Raw genomic sequence first — 12,121 nt, forward strand, 5'->3', positions numbered from 1 at the left:
ACCCTACATACTTTAAGGAAGCATTTTCAATGGGAATGTCAGGACTATCCTCAGTCAAAAAAGATTTATCACAGCACATACCTTTAGCCATTCCTCCTGTCCTGGATGTTGTGGATGATGTCTATATGGAATCCATTTTACCTCCTGGCACCCTCCCACCTGTTCCCAGGAAACCTGACAGGTATTACAGAGTTCCTGACTCACACAAATTTCTTTTCAAAAATCCTACTGCTGACCCAGAGGTCATCTCCCAAGAACTTAAAGGAAAAAAAGCAACCACAGCTAAAAATCCCACCTCCTCGGACAGGGATACCAGAGCTTTAGACAGATGTGATAAAAAAGTATACACCTCTGCAACTCTTGCCATTAGAGCACTAAATTGTCAGTTCCACATTCTTAAATACTAGCAACATACAATGGATCTCCTTAAACAAAAAATATCTACCTTTCCGGCTTGTGCAGAAAATAAAGAATTACAGGACCTTATGCATTGTGCAAGCCAAGTTACTAAACACACCTTGCAATGTGGCTTTGAAGCCCTAGAAGCATCCTGCAGGGCAGCAGTCACAGGTTCTGCACCTAGAAGGCATGCTTGGCTTAAGGAATAAACCTTGCCAGACCATGTCAAATCAAAACTATTGGACGTTCTATTGAGCAAAGACAATTTGTTTGGCACCAAGGCAGAAGAGTTCTTAAAAAAGATGGAAGAAAAAGCTAAATCTATGCAGACAGTTAAAGACTTCTTACAGGTCCAGCCTCTGAGGTTCAGTAGGCATTGCCCCTCCAAGCACTGGTCCTTTCCAGCCCCTTCAAGGTCTGCTGAGACAAGACCTAGGGGAAGCAGACCCCCCCAGACAGCAGTCCCAGGGAATGCAGAGATCTAAGCAATGGAGATCCTCTACTTCATAAACAGGGAGTGCTAAGCCATCCCCTTAGGGAAAGAAGTCACAATTACTTTACAACTCCACTCTTTACCTCTGCCCACCTGCTTGTGCCCCTAGGAGGAAAACTCTCCTCCCATGCAAAAAAACAGGGCCTCCATTACCAATGACCGATGGGTCCTCAGCACAGTGTCCCAGGGATACAAATTTTATTTCCACACTCTGACAACCCCAAAAGGGTACCCAGATCTTTCTCCAAACCAGTGGGCAATGGCCCAAAACCAAGTCCATTCCCTGCTCTCCATGAGGGCAATACACCTGTTCCTGCAGACCAGATTTCTATTCCAGGCTTTCCTGGTACCCAGAAAAAAGGGCACCTGGCACCCAATCCTTGATCTATCAATTCTAAACACCTTCCTGGTGATACCAAATTTCAAAATGTTCACCCCTCAGACTATGCTATTCAAGGATGCTTGGTTAGCCACCCTAGACCTAAAAGAGGCCTATCTACACATTCCAGTCAGGGATTCTTGCAGGAAATATCTACATTTTTGGGCAGGATCTATGCACTTTCAGTTCTCTGCGCTTTCCTTTGGCTTATTCTCTGCTCCCAGAGTTTTCACAAAATGACTGGCTCCAGCCATTGCTTTTTGCAGACAAAGGAATATTCAAATTCTCCCCTACTTAGATGACTGCCTGATTCAGGCAGACAGTCAGGAAAAGCTGTTACAGCACTTGACCTTTGTAAAGGACCTACTGACCTACCTGGGGTATATTATAAATGAGAGGAAATCCAAACTAGTCTCCACTCAAAAAATTGTATTCCTGGGAGCAAGCCTGGACACAGCATCCCAGATGGCATTCCTTACTCCAGAAAAATAAGCCTATCTGACAGGCTACATCTCTCAACTAGCCACCCGAACCCAGTTATCTGAAAGGAAAATCCTGCAAGCTCTAGGGTTCATGGTCTTCTGCATTCTACTCATTCCATATGCCAGACTGCATATGAGGGAACTTCAATGATACCTAAAAAGCCTTTGGCGTCAACACTCTCGGGACCTGGAAACTTTCATACCTATGATACCCTGTCTAAAGAAAGACTTTCTTTGGTGGGCAGCAGCATACAACCACAAAAAGAGCCTTCTCTTTTCACAACCCCACGCTGCCCAGACCCTAACCACAGACACATCAGATTATGCCTAGGGTGCACACCTGGATGGCAGGTGCATTCAGAGCCATTGGATCCCAAATCAAATACATCTGCACATCAACCAAAAAGAGATGTTAGCTGTTCAGCATGCACTGACAGCTTTCAGACCCCTATTCTCCCTGGGCCCTCTACTGATTAAAAAACAGACAACACCACAGTGATGTGGTACATCAACAAGCAGGGAGGAACTCACTCTTATCCCCTCTGCAGGCTAGCTATGACCCTTTGGCACATGGCTTCAACCATGCAAATTCACCTGCTAGCACAATTCCTGCCAGGCTCCCAAAACTCAATGGCAGACAACTTAAGCAGAAATCTCCTAGACCCACACAAGTGGCAGCTAGACAAAACCACCGTCAACCATGTAAGCCAGAAATGGGGCAGCCCAAAGGTGGACTTCTTTGCCTCCCACAACAATCACCAGCTCAGCAAAATCTGCACCAGGGAACCTCACAGCAAGGCCTGGAAAGTGGATACCCTATCCTTCCAATGGGTAAACTTCTTGTTCGATGCATTTCCCCCTCAACCTCTACTTACAAGGGTATTACTCAAAATAAGAGTGGAAAAAACAAGAGCAATCTTGATTGCCTCAGACTGGCCATGCCAGCACTGGTACCCACTGTTGTGCAGTCTGTCACCCCTGCCTTTGTGGCACCTACCTCAGATCCCAACTCTCCTGACCCAGCAGAATGGAGAATTCATGCATCCACAATTGCAGACCCTGTACCTGGCAGCCTGACTTATTCCCTGACCTCTTCTCCAGTTGTCAGCCTGAGCAAGCAAGTCCTGGATGTTATACATGAGGTCAGATGCCCCAGCACTAGAAAATCCCATGCTGACAAGTGGAAAAGTTATTGCACCTGGATGCAGGCTAAAGGAGCTGAAACAGCACAGCCCTCCCTACCTCTCATCCTGGATTACCTAGCAGACCTACATCACAGGTGCCTATCCTTCTCTTTTATTAAAATTCATGCCTCTACCATCTCTGCTCATTACAGCACAGAGCCACCTCTCTTTTCTCACCCTCTCATCAAACAGCTCCTAAGAGTGGCTAGCAATTTAAGGCCACTGAGAAGAGCTCCTACCTCTGCTTGGGACATTAACTTTGTGTTGGAAAAGCTCACGCTACCCCCCCCCCCATTTGAGCCAGCAGCTTCAGCAGAGTTAAAATTCCTCTCTTGGAAAATAGCCTTGCTTCTGGCCATCACTTCAGCTAGAAGAGTTTCAGAGCTACAAGCACTCATGGCTGTAGAGCCCTTCATCATTTTTCATGTTGACAGGGTCTCCCTCAGGATTAATCCAACTTTCATCCTTAAAGTGGTGTCCAGTATGGCTCTCAACCAATCTATTCATTTCCCTGCCTTTTTCCCTAACCCACAAAACAAGGGGGAAAGGATTCTGCATTCTCTAGATGTGCACATACAGCTCAGATTCTACCTGGATAGGACTAAATCCTTTAGGAAAACTGACCAATTGCTAGTCAGCTTTGCAGCAGGGTCAAAGGGCAAGGCCATATTCAGACAAACAATCTCTAAATGGATAGCACACTGTATTAATTTCTGCTACAAATACTATGGGAAACCACCCCCTAAGGGGGTCAGGACGCATTCCACCAGGGCAACCTCCACCTCTGCAGCTTTTCTCTGAAGGGTCCCTACCAGGGACATCCTGAAGGCTGCAACATGGAGTTATGTTCATACCTTCACCAAGCATTACCACCTGCCTATCTTTGCAAAATCCAGGGCGGGCTTTGCAACCACAGTCTTGCAGGGCATCCTCGCCAGTCCCCAATCTTCTTGACTGCCTCTACCCTTTTCTTCAGTTTTGGGAATCAACTCAATTGAGATGACTGCAACAGTGAAACACAAAGAACATAGTACAGTTGTGTACACTTAACCATAAATATAGATGTTCGAGTGTATTCACTGTTGCAGTCCTGGTTTCCCACCCTCCACCCCCCTTGTCTCTCTTTTTCTCTCTTCCTCACTCCTTACAGGGATTGTTGGTATTTACTTTCTACTGGTCGTGTTTTTTCACCATAACCTAGCTCCCTGTTTGGAGGTTTCTGACATTTGGGGCAAAAAAAACTGATGTAATGGCGTCGGATGCCTGATTTTATACCATGGATGACCTGACGTCAGTCCTGGAGCATTAGCAACCGATGCAGAAATACTAAGCCTCTGGTATTCGGGCCGACTGAGGGCTACCCCTGGCAGGATTACCTAAGTGTGATGACTGCAACAGTGAAACACGAAGAACATCAGTAGTTGCACGACCTTTACAATTGCTCACCAATGTTTGTTTATAACACCAGTACCTGTTTACATTCTCTGTACATTTCTACTTATGAATGTACCTGTTAATAATAAACATAAACTTATTCTTCTGTAATTTAATTAAAGGAAACAGATTTAATACCACTCCAGGGCTACAAAATGTGTTGTCTGCCATGTTTAGATATGTATGACTTATTTCTTAAAGTGGTAAACAATCTTTTGTACCTTTTCAGATTAAAAAGTAGAAGAAGACAGATGACAATATTATAGTGCTATTTTTTGGCTGCTAATTTGATAGTATGGGACTCGAGCTTTTAAACAGACAATGTTCAGAACATACAACGTTATGGTCTCGATATTCCAATGTTCGATATTCTGGTAATTTGATTTTTTCAAGTAGAACCCTACAGGCATACACTTAATGAGTCGATATACATATACACTAAGCTAATTGGAAGAAGGGCACTGAGCAAACACTGATCTGTGATTTATAATATTAAGTATCCTGTTTTTTGCTTATTTATAGCACTTTTATTGTCTGCTGCATACTTTTCTAGCTAGTTTCACTGTGTGTGATGTATTAACTGGAAATTTTCTACATTTGTTAAGCACCTGTTTGGGCTTGTTTGTTCTGATTTCCTGCCAGGGAGTATCATATAACTTATTTGTTTGCAGTTAAAAGCATTATCTAGAGACTCGTTGCTCCTTTATCTGTTTAAAACTTTCATTTAAAGGCTCACTGCTGCTTTTCTGCTGTGATAAACATTTCTACAGTTTTTTTTTCTACCTAAGTAGTGTGGGTAATTGTAGCATTGTTCATATTCAGGCTTGCGTTTTGGGCCTAGTTGTTTGTTTTTAGAGGCTGTGTGTCTGAGCACATGTTCCAGGCCATCTTAGTTTAGCCAAAGCCATTCTTGCATTTCAGTGAGAGAGGAGTGCTTATTATGGTAATTGGTTGATTGTGGTTACCTGGACTACAGCTTGGAATAAGCACTTCATTGGTTCTTTCGAGTTTTGTTTAAAGTTGTTTCAGGTTTCAACTTTCTGTAACTTAAGAAGTTAACTTGTGAGTGTTTCTGCCATTACACACTGAGCTAATTGGAGGAAGGGCACTGAACAAACCCTGATCTGCTTATTATAACATTAAGTATCCTGTTTTTTGCTTATTTGTACGAGTTATTTACAGCACTTTTATTGTCTGCTGCATACTTTTCTAGCTAGTTTCACTGTATGTGAGGTATTAACTGGAAATTTTCTACATTTGTTAAGCACCTGTTTGGGTTTGTTTGTTCTGATTTTTTTCTCCCACCCTCCCTTCTTATTGGTATCATGTTCTTATACTTGGTGGCTTTGCAGTTGCCCGCCCCTACTGTACATTTGATCTGGGACACTCCTCCCAGTTCAGTGTCATTACTTCAGTCTAGCTAATACAGGGAGAACATTTGAGAAGGCCAAACCACATAGTTCTTAACTTTGAGTTATCTTCTGCTCCTCCTTACTCCCTTTCCACTTTACAAAAAAAAAAAATCTAAGCTTGTTTCCTGCCTTTCCTGTAAGTAGTCTAGTTCAGATACAGATTTGCTGTATCCAGTACTGTTTGTAAGCTTCTGAGCCCCCGCCGCTTAGCTTAGTTATCCCTTAGAACTAGCCAGTTTTTTCGTTTTAGCACTCAAATCTTTTTCTTTTAGCTCAGCACTCGTTAAGAACTCGTTGTAAGCACTAAATAAGCTATACATTACTACAGCACTCACCTTTCTTCACTTGTCTAAAGGAAAACATGTTTTAGTACTTAATAAGCACCTATCCAGGCATGTCTAAGGGTCAGCTCCCAGTGTTTTCTCCTGTCTACCTGATGAATCTGGGCATCTTGGGGCAATGCAGCAATTGCGTCATGTACACAGACAACCCTCTCCTTTTACCACCCAGCACTGCAACCTGTGAGAGATGGTGTCCATATTAGAACATCGAAGTTTCAAAACTTTGAATGTTCTAATATCGACCCCTATTCAGTGAAAGCTGAAAACATCGAACATACAGAAGAGCAAATTTTTTCCTAAGGAAAAAATTTGCTGTTCCAAAACACATACACACAACACAAGCACACCTAATGAACAGCAATCCACACACATACACCTAAATTCTTACACCTAACCCTACACTAAACTATACACAACTAAATATCCACTTACCGTAACCCAAACCCTAACCCTAAGGTCCGTCACTATCACACACTCACCTCACCCGTGCCCTAACCCTATCGAACCTACACCACCCTAACCCTCACATCCACACAATCACACACTTACCTGACCCACGCCCTAACCCTAACTCACCTAACCCACCTTTACCCTCACGTCCACACAATCGCACACATACCTAACCCGTGCCCTAACCCTAACTCACCTAACCCGCCCTAACCCTCACATCCACACAATCGCACACATACCTAACCCACACCCTAATCCTAACCAACCTATCCTGCACTCAATCGCACACTTACCTGAACCCGACCCGTAACTTTCCACCACAGCTCTGAAAATACTGAAGTAACAGAAACAGGCAAGCAAATTCTTTCCCTAGGAAAAAAATTGGTTTTCTGTTGCTTTGATATTTTCAGTTTTCACTGAATAGGGGTCGATATTAGAACATTCAAAGTTTTGAAACTTTGGTGTTCTAATATAGACCCAAGAGATGCACTTATATAGCCAAACTTGAAGCGAAGCTCTCTTCACCCAAGACTGGACTAGACAGTCAAGAGGAGAGGGTAAACACTTGCACCACATCACACTCTTCACATAGTCCCTCAAACCTACACCACTAAAACACACACATAGAAACAGAAAACACACCCCTCCATTTACAGAAGCTCTCAATAGAAATCTGCCCAAGCAACAGGGACCTCCAAAGCAGAAATGCAAGCAACCTCCACCCCCCAGCACAGCCCAAATGACACATAGCCCCAAAACTCAGTGTGCCACTCAACGACAGTCCACAAAGCATAACAACGTACCCAATACTCTAGTCATAGGTGACTCTATAGTCAGGCACACTGATGTTCCACTCACCAGGCTAAACAAGGAAAAAGTTACTGTCAGCTGCCTGTTGGGTGCCAGGATCTGCCACATAATGCATGCACTCAGGTCACTCCATTACAAGTACAAATATGACTCTGTCATTGTCCATGTTGGTGTGAATGACCTGATATGTACCTCCCTAGACTACATGAAAAGAGACATGAAGGAGCTGTTCGATTTTGTAGCCCAGTCAGGTATGACCCTAGCCCTAAGTGGCATCCTGCCATCACCCATAATGATTCCACAGTACAAGGACAAAATTATTGACTTCAACAATTGGCTAAGCTACTGGTGTCATTCTAAGGGGATTCAGTATCTGTCTGCCTGGGATGACATGATCGACAGACCACGATGCTTTGCCAGAGATGGCCTGCATCTATCACTCTTGGGATTCTGAATACTGGCTAAGGCTCTTGCCACCCCTATAGTACCTTTTTTTAGGCAAGGTTCAAATGACAAATTCACCACCATAACAGGTACTAACAAGCAAAATCTGAGGGTAATGCTACTCAAAGCTAGAAGTCTAAACCTCAAAATGCACTCACTCGAGGCACTCCTTAAAATGGAGAACATCACCATCTGTGCAGTGATAGAGACCTGGTTCAAGGCTCAAGAGATCACCCCTGCATTACCAGGCTATAATTCATAACACACCTTTCGGCCACCTAACCCAGACCGAAACACTAAAGGTGGAGGCGTGTCCATATTCTTTAAGGATATCCACACCTCCAGGCTAGTTGCTCAGCATAATGCATCCGAGATTATCTAAGTGCAATTAACTCTGGGCAAGACCGCAATCCAAATTGTAGCTTGCCATAGATCCCCCACCATGCCTCAAGATTCCCACTCCTCATTTCTTGATACACTGGAAAATATTAGAGTACAACCTAACACCCTAATAATGGGCAATTTCAACTACCCCACCATTAACTGGGGAAACTACTCATGTACCAGCTCTTTTGCTCAATGTTTTCTGGAATTCATAAATTCCAAAGCAATGGATCAACTTATCCACACCCCCACCAGCAATATTCTAGATCTGGTCATTACCAACATGGGCAACCGGTGTTCCACCCCAGAGGTCAATTCCTCATTGATCAGATCTAACCACAAGCTAATCATCCTAGACATCCACATCCTGCCCCCACCACCCCATTAGGGAAACCACTGTAAAAAATTTCTCCAAATCCATCTTCACGTTTCTTAATACAAATGTGGTAAACTTCACAACACCCATGCAGACAGACAATAGAGGTACAACTGCTGAATCCTACACAAATGCACTTCATAAGCACTTACACTAGTGCATGGATCGTGCAATCCCCTAACTAAACAAAGATGCTATCCTCCAAAAAATGGAATCCAATCTCGTGGTCCCTGCCGTAAACAAACTTTACAACAGAAGAAAGAAACTGTTGCAAAAAAGAGTAAAATTCCAGGATTGGAGGAACTCCCTAGTCAGTCTCAGTAAAAATCTGAGATCCCTCATAAAATCCTCCAAAGCTAGTTATGAAAACAAAATTGCCACTGATTCTAAACACAACCACAAAGCATTCTATAGCTATATCAAGAATCTCAATGGCAACATTCAGATCTGCTCTGAGTTACAACACAATGGCACTAAATATACAGAGCCAACTGATATTGCCAACATCGTGGCAGATAGATTCAGTGCTAACTTTACCCACCTTTCACCCCCTAAATGGCCCATCTCTATACTGGAAGAATACAAAGCTCCTATAATCACAGCTGCACAGGTAAAAACCGCACTCTCCAAAGCCAGGAACACAGCATCCATGGGACCTGACAACATCCCAAGCTGTGTTCTTCATGAACTACAGAACAAACTGGCACCCCACCTAAGTACCATGTGCAGTCATAGCCTCACCTCAGGCTTTGTGCCCATTGAATGGCACACAGCAACAGTTATTCCACTCCACAAAGGGGGAGCCACCACAGACCCCAGGAACTACTGCCCCATTAGCCTGATGAGCCTGGTATGCAAGGCTATGGAACTTATAAACAATGACATTAGCAATCTCTAAACTCTGGACCCCATGCAGTTTGGGTTTGTAAAAGGCAGATCATGTCTCCTAAACTTGATAGACTTCTTTGAAGCAGTCACCAAAGCCATAGATGAGGGTAATGTGGTTTACACAGCCTATCTAGATCTCACCAAGGCTTTCAGCACCATTCCCCACTCTGGAATTATAGTTAAACTCACTAAACTAGGTATAAGTCCCTATGTCACAAGATGGGTTGCCAACTGGCTTACTGACAGAACCCAAACTGTGAAAGTAGCAGACTGCAAATCCGACTTCAGACCAGTGACAAGTGGAGTACCACAGGGTTCAGTCTTGCGTCCTCTTCTGTTTGGTATCTACATCTCAAAAGTACAGGCTAACACAGAAGGTCTTTGGCTAATGAAGTTTGCAGATGACTGTAAACTAGGAGCCATAATCAATACTCCTAACGATGTGGAGATCCTACAAAAGGTCCTCACTGAGACAGAAGCCTGGTGTCAAAACCATGGCCTCAAGCTCAATGACAAAAAGTGCATTGTCATCTCTTTGTGTAAAAACTCTGTACCCATGAACTACCACATAGACAGTAGTCTACTTAACACTGAAAGTGTGTTAAGAGACCTTGGGAAACAGGTTGACAGCAGTCGCTACTTTGATAATTACATCTCCACAGTAGTCAGGAAATCCTTCTACATGGCACATCTCATCACAAAAGGTTTCTCATCCAGGAAAAAAGAGGTCATTGTTCCCCTGTACTTATCCCTCATTAGACCCATTACAGAGTACAAAGCCCCTTTTAGTATGTACCTCACAAGATATCTACAGCAACTAGAAAGGCCACAGAAATACCTCACAAAAATGATTATCAGCCTCAAACAGATGCCCTATGCAGACCGTTTCAAAAAACTCCAGCTTTACTCTGTCGCATATTGCCTACTCAGAGGCGATCTCTGCCTAACATACAAAGCTATGTTCAACTCAGCGCTTTTGGACATGCTCCACTTAAAGAAATACCAATCCCTCCAAGCTACATGCTCTAGGGACCTAAACCTTGTCACCACAATAAACAGAACATGCTGGAGGGATAGATTCCTGTCCCAGAGACTTCCCATACTCTGGAACAAACTACCTATCTATATCAAAGAAAGCTCCTCATTAGCACACTTCAAGAAAAATCTTGATGATTGGATGGGAGATAGGAAATTCACCTTGAGGATCACTTCTGTTGCTCTGCTCGACAGGGGCACAGGAAAATAATTTTCTTGTGTAGTGAAAGCCAGGGTACCTTATTGGCTAGGCTTATGTTGGCCCTAGAGCCAATATCCTAGTACCTACCTATGAACCTATGAATCTATATGTCTATGCACAGTATATACACAGGCATACACTTAATGAGTCAAAAAAATATATATGCACATATATATTCTAGATCAGTATGTATATTGAACCTGGTCATCCATTGTTGCTAGACAGCATGTACATATAAGTTACTGAGCACTTGCGACATTAGTGCCATTTTGTGTAGTCTGTGTGAGTGTAAGCTTGAATGGAGATGCACATGTGAGTCTGTTAGATGTAACAAGTCAGTCAGTAAACATATAGAGTATGAAGTATATGTACAAGCTACAGCTCCTGATGTATGTATGTACAATAAATGACTTGAATGCATTAGTGTCTCATTGAATGCATGAGACATACAAGATGGTTTCAGAATGAGATTCAAAGTTGAAACAGCTTGTACACCATGTGGCACGCAGTTAGGAGTGGAACAATATCCAGGAGTGAACTTGCAAACAGGTCAGCGGTTATTCAAAGTTACTTAAATTAGTTTCAAATGATTTTCAGTCACCAGACATGTGGCATAGCATTCAAAGTGTTCAAAATAATTTCCGAGATGTTTGAAATGCCCAAGATAGTGGCATAATAATTAAGGTGTTTGAAATAATGTCCAAAGTGTTTAAAATGTTCAAAAAGGCTAAAATATGAGAATGTTTTCACAATGTATGACTTTTTCACACTAAGACTTTTCAAAGTGTCCGAAGTGTCCAGAGTGTTCAAAGTATTTGAAGTGGTAAAATAAAGGGTTTTCAAAAAGACTGTTGTGCATTTGAACAAAATTACATGTACCAGGTCTATACTTATGCTTGAAAGAAATGTGTTGTTATGGCAGAGGAATTTCACAGACCTGAACCACTGATATTTGGTAATAATATTGCAGAAAAATGGCAAGTGTTTGAGCAAGTATATGATATTTTTATACAGGCTGCTTTTTCTGATAAAGACACATGTTCAAGAGCATTTATACTTCTCAATTTAGCTTGCTCAGAGGCCATTGAGAGACAACATTTGTATGCACACGCTGTGTATGCAGGGGAGGGGGAGAACGGCCATACAGTGATACAGACTGAAACACGAGAAGACTCTGAGTGATTAAAACATAAATTTAGAGAAATGCATAACCCTCAAATAAATATTACAATGGAAAGGCACAAATTTTACACAAGAAATCAAAAGCCTGGTGAAACTATTGCAGCATATATTACTGACTTAAGAAATAAAGCAAAAACATGCAGATTTGGTGATCTGCAAGATGAGTTGATAAAAGACCGTCTTGTATGATGTGTTAATAATGATGAAGTAAGAAAGATTTTACTTC

The sequence above is a fragment of the Protopterus annectens genome, chromosome 1.part0 (genome assembly GCF_019279795.1).
Source record: "Protopterus annectens isolate FY-2018-M chromosome 1.part0, PAN1.0, whole genome shotgun sequence".
NCBI classification, from domain to species: domain Eukaryota; kingdom Metazoa; phylum Chordata; order Ceratodontiformes; family Protopteridae; genus Protopterus; species Protopterus annectens.